The sequence below is a fragment of the Paramisgurnus dabryanus genome, chromosome 8 (genome assembly GCF_030506205.2).
Source record: "Paramisgurnus dabryanus chromosome 8, PD_genome_1.1, whole genome shotgun sequence".
In the NCBI taxonomy this organism is placed as follows: Eukaryota; Metazoa; Chordata; class Actinopteri; order Cypriniformes; family Cobitidae; genus Paramisgurnus; species Paramisgurnus dabryanus.
The window spans coordinates 9,104,958-9,131,744 of NC_133344.1; the positions used below are offsets into that span (position 1 = coordinate 9,104,958).

The 26,787-nt window shown below is 38.8% G+C and overlaps 1 protein-coding gene and 1 long non-coding RNA gene across 3 annotated transcripts in view; one reads left to right on the plus strand and one right to left on the minus strand.

Moving 5' to 3' along the window:
* The window catches only part of pxylp1 (2-phosphoxylose phosphatase 1), a 152,356-nt gene that overhangs the window by 79,675 nt on the left and 45,894 nt on the right, over positions 1-26,787 (plus strand). The window lies entirely within an intron of this gene.
* LOC135771862 (uncharacterized) lies at positions 4,672-7,487 on the minus strand. The gene is made up of 5 exons (XR_010543092.2): positions 7,220-7,487; positions 5,884-5,940; positions 5,681-5,744; positions 5,332-5,393; positions 4,672-5,172 (listed from the first exon to the last, which is right to left on the minus strand). It is a non-coding gene; the product is annotated as an uncharacterized lncRNA (long non-coding RNA).

Sequence of the window (26,787 nt, forward strand, 5' to 3'; positions counted from 1 at the left end):
GAGTCTCATAGACTCCGCCCTTGTTACCCATTCTCAGCTAACCAGAGATATTGGGTCTACTATGGCGTCAGCTGTGATGTCACGACGGCAGGTTTGGTAAGCGCAAACGTCTCTACCGGAAAATATCCGGAAAGAGCTTGTGCAAATGCCGGTTGTCCCAGGACAGGTTGTTCATCCTGACTCCCAAGGATTGTTGGATAAGGCTGAGCAGTCTCGGCGAACTAGAGATTGCGTTCAATGCACTTTCGGCAGGGCTGCTGTTGCCAGGTATATGCCCAGGGGCTCTCGGCCTCCGCACCAACCCAATTGGGGGCATGGCAAGCAGCAGACTGTGGCGTTCTCACCTCCCAATGGTGGTTATGGACAACCACCCCAACGCAGGCAAGGTTTTCGGCCCTACCCTCCGGCCAGAGGTACTCCTCAGAGAAAGCGCCCCCCCCAGAGGCTCAGGGCCTCATGGGGGTCACCCCTAGGGGTATGGGGGTAGACGCCGGAACTCGTCCCCAGCTGTGCCTGGACAGCTGGGTGTGAAAGATTTCAGACCCGTGGGTACTGGGTACGGTATCAAACGAGTACCGACTACAGTTTCGGCACCGTCCCCCTCCTTTCTCGCGGGTCCGCATGACTCTCGTCAGGGATCCGGTCCAGGCTCAGTTTTTAATACGGGAGATTTTAATCCTTCTACAGAAGGATGCAATCATGAAAGTCGATCCCAGCGAACAGCTCGTTGGCTTTTATTCCACGTATTTCCTCGTTCCAAAAAAAGATAGTGGGTTGCACCCCATCTTGGACCTAAGGCGGTTAAACACCTTCATGAAGGTTTTGCCTTTCAAGATGCTGACCACAAATCAGGTATTGGAATCTCTAGAGAGAGGAGAGTGGTTCACCTCCATCGATCTAAGAGATGCATACTTTCACGTGCCCATCTTCCCAGCCCACTGGCCTTTTCTTCGGTTTGCCTTCCAGGGACAAGCATACCAGTTCAAGGTCCTGCCATTTGGCCTGTCCCTCTCCCCGAGAGTGTTTACCCGGGTGGTAAGAGCTGCCTTGTCTCCACTCCTACTGTCAGGGATGAAAATCCTTCCCTTTCTGGACGATTGGCTGGTTTGCGCTCCATCTCCCAGCCAAGTCTCAGAGGACACGAGGTCACTTGTCTCACACATCCAGTCCCTGGGCTTCACAGTGAATGTGAAGAAAAGCAACCTCGAGCCAAGGCAGCAGGCAGTCTTTTTGGGTCTCTGCCTGAATTCTGTCACAATGTCAGTGTCTCTCACTGTGCAGAGGGTGCAATCGATCTGACCCTCTTGGACCAATTTCAGCTGGGCAGGCGGGTGAAACTGGTTCAGTTTCAGCGGCTGCTGGGCATGATTTCGGCTGCTGTGGCTGTCGTTCCCTTAGGCCTTCTCAGGGCTCGGCCCCTGCAGAGATGGCTGAATGCCCTCAAACTCCACCCGAAGGTGGACAGGCACGTAAAGATTCGTGTGTCACGCACATGCCTCCAAGCTCTGTGTCCGTGGCGGTAGCAAGCACTTTTGGTCCAAGGAGTCCCTCTGGGGCTCATTCCTTTGCGCCGAACGGTGGTGACAACAGATGCCTCCCTGACCGGTTGGGGAGGAGTCTGGGAAGGCAGGATGGTGCGAGGTGTGTGGGAACCACCTTGGACGGAAGCACACATCAATGTTTTGGAGTTGAGGGCGTGTCACCTTTCTATGAAGGCTCTCCTCCCTTTTATTCGGGACAAACATGTCCTAGTGAGAACAGACAGTTCCTGCACTGTGTATCACATAAATCACCAGGGAGGCACCAGGTCTCTGCAGTGTCTCCAGGTCGCACAGGAACTCCTGTTTTGGGCCATTCAACACCTGGCTTCACTCAGGGCGATTTACATTCCGTGAGTTCTGAACCAGGCAGCGGACCTTCTGTCCAGGTCTGGCCCTCCCCCAGGAGAGTGGAGACTCCATCCGGAGGTAGTGGCCCTCCTGTGGACTCGGTTTGGCAGGGCACGGACCGACCTGTTTGCATCAACAGTGACTACCCACTGCAAGATGTGGTTCTCCATGCTGGGTCAAGGAGGTCCCCTGGGCTTGGATGCACTATCTCGAGAGTGGCCGGAAGGATTATTGTATGCTTTTCCTCCGTTCCCTCTGCTTCCCAAGGTTCTCCACAGGGTCGCCATCGGCCATTACAAGGTGCTACTGATAGCTCCTCGATGGCCAAGAAGGCATTGGTTCCCTGCACTCCTTCGCTTGGTGTATGGGGAGCCTTGGGCCCTGCCAGTCAGAGCGGACCTACTTTCTCAGGCGGAGGGGCAAATATGGCACCCGAAGCCAGCCATCTTGCAGCTCTGGGCTTGGCCCCTTCTCAGCACCTCTCTCAGGGGCTAGATAAAGGGGTTTTGCACACCATAGATAACGCCAGGGCTCCCTCCACTCGTTCTAACTATGCCCAGAAGTGGAGGGTGTTCTCAAGATGGTGTCGCAGTAGGCAGGAGGATCCAGCAACTTGCTCTGTCCAACATGTTCTTCGCTTTCTTCAGACGCTTCTGGACTCAGGGAGGGCGTCTAGCACCATTAAGGTGTATTCTTCTGCAATATCCCTTTTCCATAAAACTGTGGAGGGTGTTACTTTAGGGAGACATCCCTTGGTGTCCCAGTTCATTAAAGGGGTGTGTAGACTACGCCCGTACAGGTCCCCTAGATCTCCTTCATGGGAGCTTCCCTTGGTGCTGAAGGCCTTGACTCAAGCCCCTTATGAACCCCTAGAACAGGCTACACTTAGGTTTCTGTCTCACAAAACAGCCTTTCTCTTGGCTATATGTTCTGCTAAGAGGGTTGGCGAACTGCATGCTCTATCCGTTAGTGAGGACTGTTTAAGATGGAAGGCCGAAAACACTGGTGTGTCTCTCTGGCCGAACCCCTCTTTTCTGCCTAAGGTGGTCAACCCTCAGAATCTTAACCAGGTGATTGAGATAAGCTCCTTTCAGCTTGACCCGGCTCTTCCACCGGAGGATGCAAGCTTGCTTACTTTATGTCCAGTGAGGGCGCTGCGGGCTTATCTTGCTCGCACTCAGGCTCTGAGATGCTCTCATACCCAACTTTTTGTTTGTTTTGGTGACAGGAATTTGGGGCTCCCTGTGTCTAAACAGACCTTGTTCCACTGGATTGTGGACACCGTCTCTGCAGCCTATTCGGGACAAAATCTCCCAGTTCCAGCTAATCTGGTGGCCCACTCGACCAGGGGCGTGGCCGCTTCCTGGGCTGCTCTTAAAGGAGTTTCTCTTTCAGAAATTTGTGCTGCAGCAACATGGTCTGCTCCCTGTACTTTCTCCAGGTTCTACAGAGTGAATGTGGCATCCCTTCACCACTGGGTTCAGCCATTCTCCTCTCGGCCGTGGGGCGCGTTTGTGACGGGGCAGAGCCCCCTGTTCCTCGCGACCCTGATGGTACTTGTCATCCAAGGTAAGACTGTGGTGACGGTCTGAAAATAATGAACTTTCATTTTTGGGTGAACAATCCCTGTAAGAAATAAAGTTAAACTTTCACTTTTGAGACAAAGTAAGAAGTCGGACATTATAAAACTAAAGTTTTCTTTGAAAAGTTTTTGCACTCGGAATTCACAGTGTCTCTCTAGCTGTGCCCCTCAGGCACGTGCCATTAAGCAAGACCAGCATTGGTGGCGTTAAGTCCGCTTGAAATGGTTTCGTATCCCACAGACACTAGCGTTAAGACGCTGCTCTCCATCTCCGTGGGCTGTGGAACCTCTGCAATGGTGGTATCCAAACAAATTTGTTTTCCTTTCTTTCGTCCTCGTTTACCTTTGTCTTTGGGTTAGATCGTAAGTTATGACTATAACTATGGATCTATGAGACCGAACGATGACCGTCACCATCTCTTGTCGCTCAGAACGGGCTGAGGCGTTCCAGGCAAGAGGAAGAGGCGTGGCCACCGGGGGGGGTTTATAGACGGCGGCCAGGCCTCCCGAGGTCACATGACTTTGTTGATATAATGTCTCGAGGATAGGTTGAAGGATTGCATCATTCAAGGTAAGACCGTGGTGACGGTCATTGTTCGGTCTCATAGATCCATAGTTATAGTCATAACTTACATTATATTGTTTTATTATAGATCATATCTGACCGTTTATTGTATAATTTTGTGTGGATTTTAAATGATTACTGGACTGGAAAACAAACCAATCTGGCAACACTGTTCTTCGTCTGATCATGTTGGCTAAAATTGGATTAATAGTTGCGAGCTAGTGTAATATAGGTAACACATCACTACTGAAATCTTGCATTTCCCTGAATCTTGCATGATTAGTTACACTGTTAACGATTTCCCTGTATTTTTACAGTACGGTACTGGCAGCACGGTTGCCAGTAAGTTACTGTATTTTGGTTTTACAGTACTGTACTGTAATACCATTTTACAGTACACAAACTAGTACTGTATAGTTACAAAGCAGTACTGTACTGTAATTTTACAATATTTTATTACAGTAGTCTATTTTTACAGTAATTTACTGTAATGTCTATATTGACCCATAAATACTATTTATTACAGTTAATACAATAATATTATATAAAATAGCTAGAGATTTAGGTTTAAAGTTATTAATATGGTAAAAATGCTAAATTAAAACATAATGAATTAAAAGGCAATCCAAGCAATGTATGTATCAAAATTTTATTTAAAAAAACATTTAATTGAAACAAACATATTTAAAACAAGATTTTAAACAATAATAAACATATAATCAAGTAACATAAAATAAAATCAACAAGTATAAACAAGTTTGGAGACCCCTGCTGTAACATATTTAACTCAGGCAAATAGAACACTGTTCCATAGTTTGAAGTTTTCAGTTTAAAGTCCATCATCGACTAAAAGGTAACATTTCACTGTGGTAAAAAGAACACTGGCCCATAGTTTTAAATATTCTACTTAAATTTCATTTAACACTAAAAATAAATGCATTAAACTGTGGCAGACAGACCACAGTGGCCTTTACTTTGAAGTCGTCCATTTGAACTCAATCAGGGACTGCATGAAGCTGTTCACATGGGGGTTAATGGCCACAGCTTTTCTCTGCACCAAGTTCCTTGTCTTTTTGCTTGCTCCTTGTCTGGATGTGCACTTTTTCCCATCTTTGGAATTAATTCTATCCAGAAACCTGTTAGAAATATCATAAACATTAAGTCAACAAATATAAGATAGAAAAAGATTCTTAAAAAATTAAACTCAGCCTTGAATTTACTCCTATTCTGAAACCTTTTGCTCTTATTCTACTGTTCCACACCTAATTTCACTAAAATACAGAAGATTCACTTACCGCTGAACAAACTCTTTTCTCAATGGACAGCATCCACCTGGATCCTGTCATGATTGAATGTCCTGAACAGAAAGTACAATTGTTACTGATTTGGACACAACTTTTTATTCTGAAAACAAAATCTTTTGTCAATAAAGTCCAGGGACACCTCTGCTAAATAAATATAATTATTAAATTACATTTCTTATAACCAAAGTCTGAATATTTCTGTTTGTATATTTCTACATGGCAAACTAAGACAATTGTGTACATGTTGTGTATGGTCGTGTTACAGTGTTGTGTGTGGGAATTGTGAATGAGTGTATACATGGGTATTTAAAGAAGCTGTAGTGGTAAAGTGCAAACTTACCGAACATAATGTGCTTGGTGTGTGTCTGGTATCACCCGTTGTGCCTCCACATCTGCCTTAACTCCTGAAAAGTGCAATGACACTCATGTAAACTACAAATAAAAAGTCAGCCACATTCCTGTGTAATTTTGCATGTGACGTGAAAGCATTTAATATTGCAGTCGAAAAAATACATGACTTGTAACTGTACATCATGTACTTGCCTGGTGCCTTTAAAGATGATCCATCTTACCCAATCCAGCTTACAAGCAATGGTAAGACTGTAAAGAGACAAATGTTACAAAATCTGTTAGCCATAGAAATAAGTAGACATTGTGAAGGAAATGGTAAAAGAAAATTTAGTAACACTTTACTATAAGAGTTTATTCCTTAACATTTTGTAATGCCTTAGCTAATATGAACTAACAATGAACAATATATTTTACAACATTAATAATATTTGATAATGTTCATTGTGCAGAGACAAAGTGATTGATTTAAAAATTTATTAAGTGTTTAAATCTAATATCATGCTATGCTAACAAATAAAACATTACTGTAAGTGTTTAGTCAGTTGTAAAACAAATATATATATATATATTTAACAAGTTAGTAGCTAGCTGCTCACTTTAAAGATAAACATGATCGCCTAAATCTGAGCAATCCTGGTGATGCCAGTTTCCTACACGATGTTATAATGGACTATTTTACATCCAGAGATGAAGGATCAGATGACAGAGACGAGAAGACAAAGGTACGTAAATGCGGAGCCCATTCTCTTTTCGTGCATTGATTTGATGTGTTTTGGAAACTTATATACAGCGTGTAATGCATCTGAAGTGGTGGAAACAATATGCCATAAAAATGTATTGGACAACTTACTGGACGTGTAAAACGCTTTAGAGAAGATATTCTCTGCTTTTGCTGATATACCGTAATATAATAACAACAACAATAAGCGCGGCAATCCCTTTCGTTCATCTGATATTAAGATGAGCCCAGGTCTGAATGATATTTGGTCGAAGTTAAAGCTGCGATGAGTTCGATGCATGTATCCAGTTAAATATGAGGTTTCTTGTTTTCACTTCTGTGGAGGAGTTCGGTATGCTGTGTACGGCGTGTCAAGTCCTGTCTGTTTACAACCACAGCCTTACCAAACAGTCGAACTTAATACTTTTCTCTGACGCTAACTGAACGGATGAAACGCCGAGATAAACGACCGTTATGCTGGGACCGCAAGACCGCGCTGGCGGGTTGTCTTTGTCCATTTCGTTAAAAATAGTTTCATTGTCACCACACTTTCATCACAATATAAACTCACCAAAACCCTCATAATTTAGTTAAAACAACCCTATATTCATTAAAAAAGGTGTAAAGCGAGTTAAAGCAGCGGTAGACATCTGTGTGTAACGTTAGCTTACTTTCTGAGGGAGATTGAAACTTTGTTGGCGACCGTTTTTCTCTCTCATTGCACGTTTAAAACAATATTGTGACAAACTATTGACAACATTCTTAAACTAAAAATTAAGTTTTCATGAAACAGAAATATTTCAAACTTACCGAACTGCCAGAAATCAATCGTCCTCCTTCAGCTGCAGCCAGGAGTTGTGCTCTCTCTCCCTCTGTGTGATTTGACTCTAGCGCACTTTCTCTGATTATTGCAAGTACACCTGGCACATTACAGCAATGGCTACAGCAAGGTTACATCGAGACCAAAATATACTGTAAAATTTTCCCGCTCAAACAAATTTACCCAGAATGCATTATGAACTGCAGTACTGTACTGTAATGTATACATACAGTATAGTACTGAGGATTTTTACAGTAATGTACTGCTAAATCTACAGCGACATCTAACAGTGTATAGAATATTAAAGTGACAGTGGGAAAAGTCTTTCCCGGTATCATCCTCTCCGGTCTACGCACCTGTAGGAAGAGGAATTCTTGCTTCTAATGTGGAACGCTTACATTTTTCTTAACTTGTAAAACACGTGAAATAAAATCAGTTTCATAATGTACACAGCTAATACGAGGGTTTTTAGTTTCAGTCCTAATAGTTATCTTTAAGCTGTTATTTTTTATAAATGAATAAGATCTTACACTTTAGATTAAATTGCGTCAACAACTACAAATAAAATGGTAAATAATATGTCTCACTATGTACTCATTGTCTGAGACAACGTAGGGATGAAACGTGCTCTGTAGACCAGTTTTGTTCGATTCACCTTGTGAAAATGACTAAATTTCCCATAATGCCCCTAGTGCACTAAAGGACACGGAAGTCACAATAATCAAACTGCCGGTGTAACATGATGGACTACGTGAGATCTTTGTTTTGCCTTGTGGAGCTGTATATAATAAAGCGAGGTATTTTTAATCTGAACTAATAGATTTCACTCATTGTTATACACCACACATTTTACCAGATTGTTTGTTACTGTTTTTTGTTGTCATTTAAAAGTTAACATAACAGTAAGCATGCCGGGTTTCAGGGGCGCTGTAAAGGAGGGGTAAACAATGATGATTCTCGGGGCCCACGAGTAAGAGGGGGCCCACGAGTAAGAGGGGGCCCAGAGAAGCCCCCAAAATGGTGCTAAAAAATATTTAATAGTAAAAATTATTAACTTTAAATTATTCTATTTTCTGTTTCCTGGAATCAAAAAAAATTTTTGTTTAAGAAACACAAACGTCCGTGGGCCCCTTTCCCCCCTTTCAATTATCATAAAATGGTTCAGTCGGTCCGCCCAAATTGTATAATCCAGGCAACACAGTTTGACTTCACTTATAGCGCCGGCAGAATATCAACTTATCTGACGAGGAAGTGAAAATGCCTCAAAAGCCAAAAACGGACAGAGAAAAAATAAGAGAAGTGAAAGAGGCAAAGGGTCGACAGTATGTTACCCAATTTTTCACAAGAAAAGGTGGGTTTGTAAGTAGGCCTAATTGTTAGTGGACCGCCCGCCCGTGACAATGATCGTAGCCTACGGCACTTTTTTCTACTTAGGCGCATGCTTTGTACATGAGGCCCCAGGTCTCTACGGTAGCATTTTTCGACAAGTAAGCCCATTTCGATAGAGCAGGGTGCAGCGGGTGCACGGCTTTGCCTCACAGGCAGCCGTTGTCGGCATCTTTGTACGAGGCTCCGCCGGTCCGCCCTGCTGCGGTCCACGCTGTTGCACCTGTCTTGCTAGCAGTCTAACTTCATGAACTCTGATAAAAATCCTCTGCCAGCTACTGTACAAACTACTATCAGCTGATTGTGAGGTTTCAGTGCATCTCTTGAAGATGATGTGGAGTTGTAATACTTTCACATTATCTAAATCAGACCGACTCGGCAAAACTCAATTTAAACAGCGCAAAATGACTGCCTGTGGACGTTATAGATAGAAATGATTATATTTCTGTTTTTATTCACACAATAAATATTTAAACTAGTTTTAATGAAAATTCATGTAGTTTTAGGAAAAGTCAGGGAGCAGCAAGGCTTTATGATTTATTTAGACAAAGTTATTGACGCCTTGGTCGTTCTAGTGTTAAAGATAATTACCATAAGTTTAAATGTTGCGGTTAAATTGACTGCTGGTAGCCATTCTAGTGTTAAAATTGCATGATAAGGGAACTCAATTTCCTCCCATGTTACAAAAATAACAATACACAGTTTTAGTTAAACCTTCAAAACTGCAAAAATGACTTTCTTACTTAGTATTTTTTTTCTTGTTTTTAGTAGAAATATCTAAAAACTCTTAAATTAAGATGCTTTTACTTGATTAGCAAAATGACGTAAGTAAATAAGTCTAGTTTTAAGACAAATTAATATACAATTTAAGTAAAATTGTCCTTAAAACAAGCTAAATTATCTGCCAATGGGGTCAGAAAAAATTGTGAAATAAGATTTCTTTTTTCTTAAACACTTAATTCAAGTAAAATGTTCCACCCCATTGGTAGTCAAAATACCATAAAAGCTCATGATTTTATGTTAAATTATATGAAAAAATTCTCAGCTGTGATGGGGCCCCTGTCAAGATTCTTTTCATGGGGCCCAAAATCCTTAGCAGCGCCCCTGGGCGGTGTGACGACCCCTGCTGTTGGATTTTGGAAGTGCAGTTCACCCGATTGCTCGTAATTGCAGATCAACGACACCTGCGCTGGGCCAGCTACTCCTTTAAAAGGAGATCGCCAACTAAGCCAGATGGGACTTGGGCTTTTGGATTTTGCGTCTGTTTTGTGTTCTGATTACTTTTGGGTGGAGACTTTTCAGACACAGTCGGCAAGTCACGAGCATGCCAATCAAAATAATTTGTTTTGTGCGTCAAAACATAATCATCATCCAACATTGCCGCTTCTTCTGGAGTCTTAACATGATGCTCACTGATATACGTTGCTATACGATTTGGGACTGAATTTTTAAATTGTTCAAGCACAATCAGGTGAATTAAATCATCCAGTGTTTTAACCTCTACTGCTGTGCACCAACGACTAAAATGCGTTTTCAAGTCTCGCACGAATTCTAAATGAGTTTGCAGCTCTTCTTTTCTCTGTAACCTAAACCGTTGTCTATACGCTTCAGGTACACATTCATATACTTTTAAAATCACAGTTTTGACTTTATTGTAATCTTTACAGTCACCGACTGATAAAGAGGAAAAAACAACTTGTGCTTTTCCAGTCAACACACATTGTAACAGTGCTACCCGATTATCATCTGACCAGTTTCTCAATTCTGCCATGCGTTCAAAAAGAGTGAAGAAACTATCAGGATCTTCTTCATTAAATTTCGGAACAAGTTTTAGACTTGAGGTAAGGGAAAATGACATACCTTGTTCCTCCCCAGAATTAGAGAGTTTACCTTCTTTCATCAAGTTAAGCTTCATAAACTCCAATTCCAATTTAGTCTTTTCCACCTCCATTTTTCCTTGTTCAGAACGCTGTTTTAATTTTTCATGTTCCATTTGTAAAAGCAGCAATTCTTTCTGCTGTTCAAAAGACAGATTAGATTGTAACTGGGAAGCAACTGGTACAGACTCCTCCATTTTTGCTTTCAAAATGCCTTTTTCAATTAATCTAGCTTTTAGGACTACTTTAATGTTTTCTTTGAGCCTTTTATCCGAAATCACCACTTGATAATAATCTGCAACTTTTAATAATTGCTCTTTAGTACACTTATTTAAAGATTTACAAGAAGGTGAACTAACAAACAAATCAATATCAGCCATGAAAAATCATCAAACATTTTTTTGGAAAAGTTTAAATTACCAGGTGCAATCAAATAACGAGAGTTATCCCTCTAACTAACATTTAAGCGAACTGTCTAACTAAATCCTAGTCTTCATGCGATTAATTGCGGGGGTATTTATGCACTAGATCCCGCTGGGTGAAAAACACAACTGGTCAAACCAGCGATGCTTTCAACACCACAAACGTGCTCCCGAGATGAAATCTACTACCCACTTTCATCGCAACACTAAGAAAATAACAAACCTGACACATCTCAAAAGAGACATGCCGCTAAACCTATCAGGGAAACTCAAGTTCAACCAACAATATTGCACCCAATTACTTACCCATGACTTCACATGGTGAGTAAATCGACCCGGAACAAATCAATACACGCGCGTCTCAAAACAAAACCAAACTAAATAAAGACGGACGAGCCCCCAAATTTGTTACGACCCGTGGCTCAAAAGGAAGTAACAAAACAAGGGACGCACGCAAAGTAAATGTTAAGGCTCAAAGAACCACTTTATTAACAAAAGCAACATTAGATAAAGTAAATAAGAATAACAATATATCTGAGTGATCAGCAAGATCAGTATGTAATGAGGTGTTGAATGTGAATGAAAAAGTAATCAAAACAGACGCAAAATCCAAAAGCCCAAGTCCCATCTGGCTTCTTCTTCTTCTTTTGTGGGTTTACTGGCGGGTTGCAAACCAACTGAAAGGTGCATACCGCCACCTACTGTACTGGAGTGTGACAAGGAAAGTCTGCATGACTCAGATTAAATTCTATGAATTACCGCAATGTTTTTTAAAAACCTCATTAATGCCCTTATTAGCCTACCCGTATGTGTCCCTTCATTTAAAATATTGCCCATTGTAAATTCTGTAATCCCCATTTCTTGAACTTCTCTAATGTACAATATTCTTTCCTGCTGGTATTTCACACATGCCATTAAAACATGTTCCACTGTCTCCCTTTCCTGACACCCATCACAAAGACCTGAATTGTGTTTACCTATTATGTAATTATTTGCATTGAGCCTAGTATGTCCCATTCTTAATCTTGTAAATATTATATATTCCCTCCTACTTATATTATGATTTATATTGCTTTGCTTTAATTTACCTTGTATGTTATAAAAATGTCTTCCCTTCATACATAAATCCCAAGATACCTGCCACATATCTTTACATGCTTGTTTAATAATCGATTTCCCTTCTACCCTACTCAAACTTACTGTTAAATTGATATTATTCAGTTGTAGTGCTTCTTTAGCCATTTGATCAACCACCTCATTGCCCTGAATCCCAACATGGGCTGGAACCCATACAAATCTCACCAGTATTCCCACATTCTTTAATCTATATAAACTAATAAAAACTTCTGTTAATATATCATTTCTGCATGATTTAAAAGTTTGAAGACTTAAAAGAGACGCCATTGAGTCTGAGCATATTAACACCTCCTTAACAGATACCATCCTTGTTTCCTCAATCCATTGTAGAGCCATTTGTATAGCCGCTAACTCTGCCGTGTACACTGACGTTCCATTAGTTAATCTCCCTTTATTTCCATACTTTAACTCTGGGACATAAAAGGCTGCACCAGTGATCCCTAACTCAGGGTTTTTCGACCCATCAGTATAAATGTGAACAGATGAATAATGAACAATTTTAATATGCTCTTTTGCCATTGTTTTTATATCCCCTCCACATTCTCCCTTTTGCATTTTTTCATATATTGTGAGGTCTATTTGTGGTTCACAAAAAAACCAAGGTGGAATTGGTGATATTGTAATAGTTGGCCCATACTTTCTTTTATCCAGGTTCATTTCTTTTGCCCATATGTTAGCTTTCCATGCAAAACCTGATCCCTTTATCTGTCTAGTTTCCCAACCCCATCTGGCTTAGTTGGCGATCTCCTTTTAAAGGAGTAGCTGGCCCAGCGCAGGTGTCGTTGATCTGCAATTACGAGCAATCGGGTGAACTGCACTTCCAAAATCCAACAGCAGGGGTCGTCTGGTCAAAAGTTCAACGCTTCGTGGGCGGTCCGGTCAAAAGTTCATCCCTCCCCCAGAGGTCAAAGGTTAGTCCCTCCCCTAAGGTCAAAAGGTTACCCCCCTCCTCTAAGGTCAAAGGTTAGCCCCTCCCCTGAGGTCAAAGGTCACCATCAATCATTTTGACAGTATGTCCCCCATATTTACTACTCGCAATATATTTCTCACAGGCCAAACATATAATGATTTACACTTCAAGTTGTTAAAATATAAAAGCAAAGTATAAGATAAGGAAAACTTTACAGAACAAGAGTTAGGATCAATGCAGAGTTTTAAAGGGATAGTTCACTTTAAAAAGAAAAATCTGTCATCATTTACTCATCCTAATATTGTTCTAAACCTGTATATGACTTTCTTTTTTATGATGAACACAAAAGAAGATATTTTGAGAAATGAGGGTAAACACACAGCAGAGTGACCATTGACTTTCATAGTAGGAATAAAAATATGATGGAATTTAATGGGTACCATCAACTGTGTGCTTACCATCATTTATCAAAATATCTTCTTTATCATTTATCACAATACTTGCAAAATATTTTTTTCTACAATAGAAGTCAATAGTCACTATCTGCTGTGTCTTTACCATAATTTCTTAAAATATCTTCTTTTGTGTTCATTAGAAAAAAGAAATTCATACAGGTTTAAAACAACATGAGTTTTTAGTAGTGCTGTTCGATGTTTGGACTCATCTCGCTGTAAAACCTAATTTTGTCATTTATAAAGCATAAAGTTAACATTATTCAACAGTAAGTTTTAGAAGAGTAAGGCAAATTTCTCAAAAATTGAAAAATCAAAATGTATAGGGGAGAGTGGGGTGATTTGTGCCAGTGGGGAAGTTGTGCCACCCTCTGTTTCTAGGGAACCATAGAAGAAATCGGTCATGTGTCCACACATTTTTGATGACACCTTTAAGTTAAAAAAAACAACATTTTTTTTGCCTTTCAAAGTAAAATTTCTATGATCATGTTTTTTTGATTGTTGTGTCTGAACAGTTATAGACAAGTTTGAAAACGTTTCACATATTTTTTAGTGCTTAGGTAAGCTACATTATGAGTCTATAGAGCTAACATAATGTTAGCTCAAAACTGATTGATGATGCATTTTTTTCTGAAATGGTGAGGTTGGGGTGATTTGTGCCAAAGGGCCTGAGTTAAGAACTCATCCCCACTTATAAATATTTTAAACATATTATTTTATTGTATTTGTAAGTTTTATCACTGCGTAAGAAACTACCCACACCACAAAAACTTGGAGGTACAGAAGGGAGCAGAAATTTATATTACCCTATAGCATTGACAAGTGGGATGTTATGTAGTAGGCCAGATCTGTGAAAAGGATGGCATTCAGTATGGTCTTCGTTTGAATTTCATTTCGTTCTAACAATATGTTCATGTGGCCAGGGCTGGTTAAAGACATTTGGAGGCCCTAGGCAAAATTTATTTTGGAGGCCCCCTGCACCACTCATTTTTTCCACTTTTTACTTCTCTGGCCCTTTACTCTCTTTGTCAAGTTGATGGTCAACCTCACAAACACTCTCTTGCTCTTCTCTCTCTTTGCCCTGTTGTTTACCTGACTCTCCAGTGTTCTTAAAAAGCCTCATCATTGATCCTACAACATATTTTAAAAAGTGTACCAGTAATGTCATGAGAACGTCTACATTGTTTTCTACAAAAACTAAATAAACTTTAGTACAGTAAGTTATGACATGTACTTCAAAATTATTAAAACTTTAAGTCTGTAAATGGTTATTATCATTTGAAAACGAGTAAGCATTTAAGTAAGCCAGGATTTTAGAAGTAGTTTTGCTGTTTCAGTAATTTATTTATTTTGCAATAACACAGAACAAGGAAAACATCTATACAGAACAACATTACATTTACAGAAGTACACTTGCTGGACATCAGTTTAGTTCATAAACATCAGTGCCTTTATAGTTATTTTCTATCTGGGTATGAACAGGATTTCCCCTAAAAAAACAATGATTTAATATTGCCACATTATGCCATTGCAATACATTAAACACACTATATATACACAAATAAACTGCTAGCGGAAGTGAAACAGACAAACTAAGCAAAAAGAACAGTTTGTTGTTAAAAAATATGTTTATGTTTATTAAGTATTTATTTATTTAAAAATTAAGTAGTATGTTTGAGCAACTAAACAACAGCGCAGCTTATTTACAATATACAGATATTTGAAACAATTAAACATACTCTATTGTATTTGCTTCTCGTCTTTGAACTCAAATTTATTTACTGTAATATAATGCAAATCATTTCCTGACGCGATGTTATTATACGCGCAATTTCATCACGTCTGACAGTCTCGAGTTGACGTGTTACGGTCGCCTCAGTCAGATTAAACCGGCAAAGTCAGTAAAACTCAAATTTGCCAACTTCTTCTAATTACAAGTTGCTCTCCTGTAATTGATCCATCTGTGAATCGCTGTATCCAAAATACTGTGACTGGAAAACTTGCTCCTTCTATAATGGTGGGATCGTTCTGTCATGGTAGTAATGATGAGAAGGATGTGCAGGATAGTGATGGTCGTTTTCGAAGCACTGCTTCACAGGGCCGGCGCCACGAGGGGGCGTGAGGGGGCGTCGCCCCCTCACTGGCACTATCCCGCCCCCTCAGATCACCATTAATGTTGAATGGGATTTTAATGATAAAATGCGCTATTTAAAAATCACGTTTGCCTTTTGTATTGTCTTCCTAAAGGGAATTTTAAAGTCTAATTATTTAACAAAACAAAAAAACAAGTGTGCATTCTACCGTGACACACGCCCACTCATGTATAGCCTATAGGCTTGTTCGAATTCATCAGGCGAAGACGTCAAAATGCCGCGAGAGCGAGACGAAACGACACTTAGTATGATTTCTCGAATCGTTCTCGCGGTACTTTGACGTCATGTGGTTGTTGGTTCTTGCAGCCGCGCCTGAAGTTGAACAAGTTTGTGTTGACGGCTTGAGGCACGCCGACAATGAGCCCGCGTTCTGAGTCTCAGAGGGAAATCAAGATGTCGAAGTGGGAAATTATATAAAAATTTACAGACAGGAGTGTGAGAGTGACCTGGGCCTGCCCTGTAGCAATGGATATATGGAAAATAGCATTGGAAGTTCTACAAACCGGACTCCGGATTGTCACACATCAATTAATGCCGTGGCGTGGATGAATTATCGGAGCATTTCAGGTGCAAAGATCCAAATATTCGGCTGTCATTAAGTCAATTCAGGCACCATGAACTTCAGCCAGACTGTACATAGTTTTGAAAAGTTCAGATGTTCATGTTCTTCAGCATCCTTGCAAGTCAACGTACAACCAACAGCCTATTATTGTTCTGCATTTAACGTTAAAGGTAAGCCTGTACGATCTCTCTCTCTCACACACCTGTTTATCAGGAGTAAATAGATAAAAAACAGACATTGTTAAATTTATAATTAACGAATTTGAATTAGCCTATCCTACAGCATAGCTGTATATGTAAACGAGTTATTGTCATTTTGCTATTGTGGTTCTCTAGCTGCTTAATCGCTAGCTTGGTGCATTACTTGTGGCAGTTAAAATAACTACGTTGTATGATCAAATTGAACCAAAATGTTGATAAAATGTTGCGTTTGGACCGTTTTTGGGCTGAAAACCATCAACTCTATTTGCCAACACTGCCCCCCACCATTACGTAAAATTTATTTCTACCTCTGGGTCTGAACTTCTAATGAGTAGTGTTGTGCTAATATGTGACGTTAGGTATGCGTTTTTTTGTTGTTGTTGTATTGTTCAGAGCTCTGTACGTTGCTCACTATAGCTGTAGTTTTTGTGGTTGTATTACAGAGATGTTTGTTTATAACACTTTAAAACTTAATGTACCAAACCTATGTATTTTCTAGCTGGGGGAATTATATGTATTCATGTGATCGCCCCCTCTGGTATTTTAGACGCCCCCTCATCAGCGCTCGGCTGGCGCCGGCACTGCTGCTTCATGAGGCTTCGAAACATTTACGAATCTTTTGTTTCGAATCACTGGTTCGGAGCTTGTTTCAAACTGGCCAAAGTCACGTGATTTCAGCAAACGAGGCTTCATTACGTCATAACTGTTTCGAAACGTTTCGAAAATCCGATGGTTCACCACTAGGGGGAGTTGATCACATGACCAGTGTCTAATAAGTTTAGGTGAACTCGGGTCAGTTTTATTATGAAAGTTCATAAAACATTTATCCTTCTGACTAATAACACTGCCATGTTGTCTACTTTTTGTTTATAGACAGATTTAATGACAAAAATGTGCATAATTAAAAGGGTAGTTAGTTTTAATCATTTGTTTGCCCTAAATAAAACTAAAAACACATTATACACTTTTAACTATGTCTTAATTAAGTTAAATAATTTTTTGAACATATTTTAATAAAAATCTTGCTATTATTTTGTAAAAAAAAAAAGTAAAAATGTGTGGACAGATCTGCTTTTACACTTTTTTGACCAGCAGGGGTCGCCAGCGTGTGTGGGTTTCGAAATGCTTCGAAAAACTGAATAAATTTTCGAAGCAATTGGTTCAATTGATTCGAAGCTTCGAAAAGCTTCGTTTCTCCCATCACTAGTGCAGGATAAACAGTTTTAATAAACATAATTAAAGCTCACAGTAGTACAAACAGTAGACATTCCAAGGATAGTGATTTGACATCTGAAGCGAAGCTCCGGAGCTTGTGTCGAGCAAAAAGGGGCGTTCCAGATGAAGCCCCGATTCGAGGCTTGTATCGTTTCCGTGAAAATCACGTGACGATGACAAACGAGGCCTCGTTTTCTGTTGAATACGTCATTGCTTCACTCTGAGTATCGCCTCCGGATAAAAATGGTTCGAAACTCGCGCCTCTTGTGGGTTTTGCAGTACGTTTGCATTGGTGTTGAGGTGTTGGTTGTACGTAGTGGAGTTTGTAGTGAGTTTGTAGTATAGTTATCATTATATATCATAGCCTGTATTATACATATACACTGACGATTATATTAGAGTAAATTATACATAGCCTAGGAAAGTAGATCATTAGAGTAAATTAGCATATATCTAGTTCTAATACCTATAATACGTAATTATTTTGCTATATATATTATTATATATATATATCGCCTATATTAGTAGTAGTTTTATTATTATTATATATAGTATTGCTGTTGTTATTATTATTATTATTATTATAATTAAAAAAAGACTAGACTTTATTAGGGATAGCCTAGGAGGACTGAGGATCCATTGGGATATTGAAACAAACAGAAACTCCAATATCCCAATTTTTATAAGCTGGCACTGACCTTCTTATGTTGTCCAGCATCATCAGTGCCCTGTGAAAGGGTGTTTTCTAAGGCTTGAGAGGAGCTTTCTAAAAAGAGAAACCGCTTCAATCCAAATACTGTTAAAAAACTTTTGTTTTAAATAAAAACCAGTAAACACTTTTCCGTGTTGCAGTTTGCTGTTTCACACTTCCAGTCCCATAAGCATTGCACTATTGCATTCCCAGTCAGCACTGCACTCATAATTTATTTACACTCATTCGGGGCATTCACGGTTAATAACCCAAAGAACTACTGAATAGTTGGACACAAAGTTGTGTATGTATGAGTTGTGTGTACAAATTAACACAAGCAGAGTAAAATACTTTATTTAATACACAGGCAATAAATAAAGCCCACACCATGACAATTTGGTTGCTCAGAATGAATAGATTTGTGTGCAATACATTGCTTTCCACAGCAGGTGTCACTAGAGAGAACACTGTTCATGAGGCTTCGGGTAACTGAACCTTTTGACGAACCAATGGGCTGGAAAGCCTCAGTGGTTCAGGAAGCCTCATTTGGCCATCACTATCCAAGGAGTAACACAAATGGCAAACAGGCACAAACAACCAGTGACATGGAACAACGATCACACAAAGACACAAACCAAGACACAGCATTTATACACAAGGTGATTGGTAACAGCTGGTGACAAGAGGCAGGTAATTAACTGATGAGTGCAGGTGATGCTGATGATCAGTGACTGACACAATTAACACACACAGAACACAATTGACAACTGTGACAATTATTACCTTGGGTTAGGGTCATGTATAATTCATTAATGATTTACAAGTGATCATTATAATAAAGTGTTACCAATAATTCTTATGTTAGCAAACCACATTATTTTAGGACTGCATCAGTGGGTGGCACCAACAGTTCCAGGAAGAACCCTGATAAAAAAATCTGTATAAATTGTCTATCAGTAAGCTATACATCTAATCAATACACATCTACACTGCTTCTGTTGAGATTCGAACACAGCTCTCTTATACAGACAATATGGTAAGTTACAGTCATCATATAAATCATACTGTAGATTATTTCTTGTTTTTTTGTTGAAGCACATCAGTCCTGACAATACACATCACATTGCTCTGTTATTCAAGCTTTTGTGTTGTATTTTGCGATTTGAACAGTTTGCTGTATCTGCGAGTGCCGTTGTTTTGCTCTTTCTGCTTCATCACACAACACCAAACACTGTGGATGGGCAGAACATTGACAGTACTCTTGCGAATAGGAACATTGACAGTAATACTCTTGCCAGCATTTTTACCTTCTTTGAGGAGAAGTAAGTTTTATGTTTGATATTACTACAGCATACATTAGCAAATAGGAAGTAAAATATTGGTCATCCACATATAAACTGTCAATCATCTTCTGTTTTTGCTCTAAAATGTTTGTTTTTTAGCTATAAGAGAGTTGAAAATGGAACTGAACGTCAGTCTGCTTTAGCCATCAATGTACCAATGGAGCAATGTCAAGCTGGATTCAAGCCTTCAAAGGAAAACTTCCTAACTCATGAGAATCCAGAAGAAGTGAAAATAACCATCAGTAATGAAAAAGACCCAATTTATGAAGGTACAGAGCTTATAGGAGCAGGAGTTATGAGAAGTCGCTTTCAAATACACTCTGAACGTCTCCTGCTTTACCCTATCAGAAGACCCACACCAGCCATGCAAGACCTCCTGAATAAAAGAAAAGATGATAGTTGCACTGTCTTCTACACGCTTAACTCTCCATGTGCTGGTGTCTGCCTTAATGAGACCAGCGAATTTAACATCTTTCAAGGCCTTGAAACCTGGAGTGCACATCCTAGCATTAAAGTGCTTGTCTTTAAACAAATCTATAAAGATGATGTTAATGTTATTCAAATGGCCCTGAGGAAGATTATGAAACATGTTGATGTCTATCGTTGTATTAGAGAGAATAATAATGAGAATTTGTGTTACGCATGTGGAGGAAGAGATAATGATACCATTAATCAACACTGTCTATCAACCTAAAAGTGAAGTTAACCAAATCTGGTGTTTAATTAACTCTCAAGTGAAAAATTTATATGTTTTTAAGTTTGATTACTTAAAATAATGAGAAAAAATATGATTGCTTGAACCACATTTATCATTAGTTAATCAAGCCATACAACCTAAGTATTTTAATTGTCTGTTTGATTATGTGGCAGCAAAATAAATAATATAAAGCCAAAATGTTTGGGTCAGTTTTCTTTTTTTGCATATTTATAAATCTTGGGAAAAGAAGGGTACACCTTCTTTGTATTTTACGGTGAAAGATATCTGGGCCCGTATGTATAAAGCCGCTCAGAGTAAAATTTTAGTCTTACGTGCAATGTTCCCTCTAATTTTTTTCAGCACTGAGCAAATTCTTTTTTTTCTGAGTGCACATTTCAGTACTGTGAGCAATTCGCAACCACACGACCTGCCGAAAATGATCACGAGCTTGCGTTAACCATAGGAGATTCAAAGAGATGACAGTGTAGCGTGTAACGGGGTTTAGTGTATACACACGTATAATGTTCAATGTGGGCCTGTGTATCAGAAGAGAAAGGCACGGCTACTGGAGAGAGGAGAGCAGTATGACAGGTAAGTAAAAGATCAACACAGAGTCTTGGTTTCTGATTATTTGTAGATTTATATTGAAAATATTAATTTAAGAAAGTGTTTCTCTTTTCTGTATCTTGCTTTAGGAATATAAATCTCAAATACAAGAAACAATATGCAATAAATCCTAATACTAATTTACCAGGTACCTGGGTTTAGCAGATTGAACCGTTCAACTCAAGCTGAAAATCAGTTCTCATATACTACAGAGCAAATAAATAAATAAAATACTTGTAAAAGTGTAACACTGTTTCATTTTGTTTGTAATCCAAATTCATGATTCACTTAAATGACTCAGTTGGGTTGAATTCATGAATCAATTGACACGGTTCAAAGGACCGTTCCTTTAAATAGTTTAAATAGTTCCGTTCAAAGTAAGTGTCTTTGAAGAAAATCCAAGAAAATACGGAAAATGAAGTTTCAGCGAATTCACGTCCTAGTAGTTGTCCGAAACAAAAAGGAAAAATATCCTCCTACCAGTTCTGATGAATTCAAAGCACAGTTCTGGTTGTCTCGCCTTTTTGTATACACCTTCAGTATATACTTAATTGCCTCGCGTGTCCAAGATGGAGCAGGAGAACTTTACAGATGTTCGCAATTCTCACAAAAAAACCCAGCCTTGTAAAAACACAAGGCAGAACAGTAATTAATCTTCAATTCAACAGATTTATCAATAAGCATCATTTAAACATTTCAAATAACAACCTAACTCAGGGTTTCAACAGGCATATATTATTTTTTAATCACATTTACGTTACTTGACTGTTAACTTTCAAATGTAAATAGCTTCAGCTCGTTCGTTATATACCAACGGCCAATGTAAACAAACTAATAAAACTCATAGTTTGCTGCCAAATTTGCAACACTTATGGCATAATGTCAAGTTAATATTTAGAATATAACTTACCAAAGCATACATTTTAACTTCTTATTTAAAAGAAGAAGTTCATTCGCAGTGTTTTGATGCTCTGTGATTCTGAATCTGCCTCCGTTCTAATTCTCTAGTATTTTGCTCTCTCCTCACTCTAGCGACAGCTTTTCCAAGTTATCACATCACTTCAGGAATCCAATAATTTGTTTTAAATCACTGTTTTGAATCACTTTTTCCTCTTAATAAATATTTTAGTTTCTTGAGATCGCCCCGTGCAGCTGCTCATCTGACTCGCTCTCACTTTGTGCTCGTGACGTGTGCTGGAAGCGGCACCTGTGTGAACTGAATGCGCTGCTACCATTGGCTCATAAAAGTGTCTGTCACCGTAGCAAGATCAGCGATTGGTTGAACGTTTCTTCTCCTTCTAGAACACTCGCCTTCTCTCTCTCTTAATGGTGCGTTCCAGGCAGGTTTTTAAACCCGTGAGTTACGACTTCAAAACCACGACTCACGACCCTATGCGTTCCAGGTAGCCTGTAACTCGTGTTTTTACAACCTTCTACCGGTGAAAGTGCTCTGGAACGGCAGTCAAACCCGTGACTTCCCACCCGTGAACTCGTACTAGATCGATGTACTCCCAGTTCAAAGTCGTGAGTCGTGGTTTTGAAGTCGTGAGTTACGGGTTACAGGTTGCCTGGAACGCAGCATAATTCTTTTACAACAGCAAATGCATCAATGTTTATGTGCGGTCTGAAAAATGTGCGCGGTCTGACAAATCTATTGCGCGGCCACTTTGACTGGCCTGCGCGGCCGCGCACGCGCGCAGCTTAAAGGGAACATTGCTTACGTGTGTCAAAATTCTAAGAATGACGTCATTTTACTCTTATTCTTAGACTTAAGAATAAGTTTGATTTATAAAGCCTCCTAAGTGACTAGGTCTCAGCTCCTAAATTATTTAAGAGAGCTGGAGAGGTCTCTTAACCTAGTTAAGAGTAACAAGAGGGCAGCAGAGAGGTGAAGATCATGCACTTTACAACAAAGAATTTGTGGAATTACTTTAATTCAAATGTATTTCTATAGCACTTTTGAAAAAAATTATTGTTGCATAGCAGAAAATGTACAATAAATACATGTTAGTAGTATATAGACAGTAGATAGGAATTAATATAACATGAAATATAAAGAGTATAGGGTTTTTTATACAATGTATATTATATTACACAATATAATATACAGTATAAGATGTATATTAGTGAAACTTATTCAAGTGCTTGCACAGTACCAAGAATTTTAATGGGATTATTAAGACAGCAATGGTATATACTTAAATGGTATATAAATTTGAATAATATACACTGTAAAAAGTTGAAGTTGGATCAAATTATTGATAATGCCTAAAAATGTAATGTTTTTTCAACTTAAATTTCTTAGTTTAAGTGAAATAATTAAAGTTAAAAATGTTTAAATATTAGGTGTTACCAATTGAAGTACGTTTTTAAGTAGAGACGCTTTTACATTTTATAATAGGTAAATAAAATACCATAAAATGTAAATAAAATCTACAATAAAAATGTGAAGTATCTACAAGATTGCAGTGACATTACTACATGTAAAGTGATATTAATAGAGTATACAACCCTGACCAAAAACATAATGTTAGCAATGTTAGCAGTGAGAAAGCCAAAGGTGAAAGTTACAAAGATGGAAAAAATTACAATTGTGTTTAAGTGGAGAAATCCAACTTAACTGGTTCATCTTGTTCAGGCTTGATCAAAGTATTTTTTATCTTAGTGTTTGCAAACTTTAGTCTTTTCTTTATAAACAGCTTGTGAGTAAAATCAAAATGATGTGATTCATCATCTTAACTTTTAAATAGCATTACGTTTGTCTATTTCATTAACATGTTAAAACTTAATCAAAATGGTGCAAAATTGTGTAAAATAAATGCATGTACTTATTTGTTATGTTGTTAAATATTTTGTGAAGCAAATTTAAATTAAAATATTTAAATACTAATATAATTGGAATGTCTTCATGATTCATAAATGTATGGTGTCACATGCTGCTGTGACTGTATAACATTGCCGGCTTTCTATTGGCTGATTCAGAGGTTAAGGGCGGCTATTTTAGGTTGAAATCATTGTAGTCCTCAGTTTGCGGCACTTAAGTCAGCACTTAAGAATGAGTCTTACACTTTACTGAAAGTTGCTTTCTGCTTCTTTATAAACGTCTCCTAACCTCAGACTGCTCCTACTCCTTACTAAGAATTTTTTGACACTTTTTTTTAAGAGCATTTCTGAGAAGTTTTATACATACGGGCCCAGGACATCTTTATAAGATCATCTGGGGCCGGATTGACGAAAACATTCTTAAGACAAAAAATAAGAAAGTTCTTAAGATAAATTATAAGAAGTGCATAAGAATGTTCTCAAACATTTCTTAAGAAGTTAATTTTGTGTGTCTTAAATTTGTGTCTTAAGAATAAAATGAGAAGCTTTTAAATTAAGATACCCTGCTAATGAGGTAATAATACACTTATCCATTAATCTTTTTACTACCTTGCGATCATTAACGCGATACAAACGAGTGATGCGACTAGTACAGGATGTTATTCGCTGTTGTAACAGAGAGGCCAGCTACAGTATTAAAGGAGCATTTCACCCGTAGAAACATTTATATTTATTGAAAGTGTGTCATATTTGTAGTCGAAATGTAACATACATTTAGAATTTGGTGCCTATATTTGACCGAGAAAAGGGGTGTTTGTAGTCACCCCCTCAACAAAGATATTGAACTTCCTTCTTTCAATGATGCAAAATGATGATTTTTACATCATTGAAAGAAGGAAGTGCAACACTGAAATCTGTATTTCTCCTGTCCCAGTGGAAACTGCAGAAATGGTGCATGACCATTCAAAATCATGACTGAGGTTCTAACTATACAAAGCTTAATGCAAATGGTTGAAGGGTCCGTGTAACGCTTTTCAGTTCTTTTTTCAATTTGCACCATCAAAATGAATCAAATGAAAAATTGGTTTCAAACTTTCATTTTTCAATTTTCATGAGTACTTTACAAACGGAAAATTGTCTCTCGGTTTAATTTTCAATTCTAGGTGTTTAGGTTGTTGCTTTAGAATTTCAGGTTTTGGAACAAACAGAAAAATGACGACTTATTCTAATTTTCCATTTTGTGTTTGCGTTTGCGCCTGGAACGTACCATTATCGCCGGGGGTGGAGTGTAGTCTACAGCCGGTCACGGACCCACAGCGCTATCGCGTTAAATCTCACCACATTTATCTCATCTATTTATTTTACACATTTATTAAATATATTTTGAATAACAATAATGCCTGTAAACATTTATCTATCGGACCTCGGTTGCCGTTTTGGTTTTTATCAGTAGATGGCGATGTAACGACCTGGCAGTAAGTGCATGCACTCGAGACGTGATGGATAAACCTGTATCTGCCGCAGTTCAGCCTGCATAATGGCTCGAAAATTTTAATCATGTGTTATCCCGAGATATTACGAGGTAGCGAGTCAGGTTTGTCACCTGAAAGTTGCCGTTTCGAGTCTCACGGGCGGCCGCTTGTGACGTGCCCTTGAGCAAGGCACCTTACCCATTGCTTCCCGGGCGCTGGGTGCCCACTGCTCCGGGTGTAATGGTGGCAGTGCGTGTGTTGACTACTTACTGGATGCATTCCTTACTTGAAAACCATGTCACTTTCACTTTTGTTTTCCTTTTTAAAAAACTTTATTAGCCGCGAATGCCCACCCCGTGACGCCTGCCCTGTTATATTGGCTCATTTACTAGCCATATTAATATTTGAGATATCCACAGTGTATCCATTCCCAGCTCTTCTACCAGCTAACGGATCATACCTACAGTGGTGTTAAAAACATGGTAGTGTACTAATAAAGGTGAATAAATTGCAAACATTTTTTAATTGTATGCTGCATGATCATAAACAGTGGTGTTAAAAAATAGCAGTGCAACATCAGTAACCTGATAAATCACTATTGTTATTAGTAGTAGTAGTAATATTTCTGGAAATTATTTAAAGAAAAAAATAGAGCCATTGGTAATGATATCCACATTACTTGCTCTGAGTTATAGATTCATTAATTGAAAGTGGCGTGATCAAAATAATAGCAGTATGAAGTTTAAAATGAGTTCAACCTGTGAAAACAGCTTCTTTCTGTCCTTTATAAGAGAGAAGGCAAATGTTTTGCCCATTGTTATAAAATATATAATATGCTGCTGAATTTCTAAATAAAATGGGTCTTTTCAAACATTGCTCAGAGGAACAGAGCAATTTGATTAAAAAGTTGAAAACCTTTAGAAAGATAAAAGATGATGATCTTGTGACAGTCACTGATGCAAGAAGCCCCAGTAAAGCACCACTGTTGAAAAAAGACATCTATAGAATTACATCAATACATCAGCTGGCCCAAAGAAAAATAGTGTAACATTTTGTGGCCTGATAAGATTAAAATCTTTCTTTTTGGGGTCTTTACAGAACCTCAGGCAACCCCCGGGTACTGAATTCAAGCCACAGTACAGTGTAAAGACAGTTAAGCATGGCGATGTAAAAGTCATGGGATTGGGATGTTTTCATACTGCCGTGTTGGGACTATTTATCAAATACAAGGGAACATGGATCAGTTTGACTACAGTAGAATACTTGAAGAGATTATGTTGCCCTTTGCCGAAGAGGAAATGCCCCTAAAATGGGTGTCAACAAGACAACAACCCCAAACACAAAAGCAAGAGGGCAAAATCTGGTTCCAGACAAAAAGGATTAAGGTTATAAAGTGGCCAACTCAATCCTCTGATCTCTCTGCACCATTAAAAACTTGTGGGGTGACATTACAAATGCAGTTTCTGACACAAACCAAAAAATTGACAGGAACTGTGAATACTGTTTTAAATTAAGGCAGCTCAAATATGCATTTTAGTCTGGGACTAGGATAAGCCCTGTCCGCGAAACCACCTCTAAGTTGTTAATGCTTTGTTTTGGAATTAAATGTGTA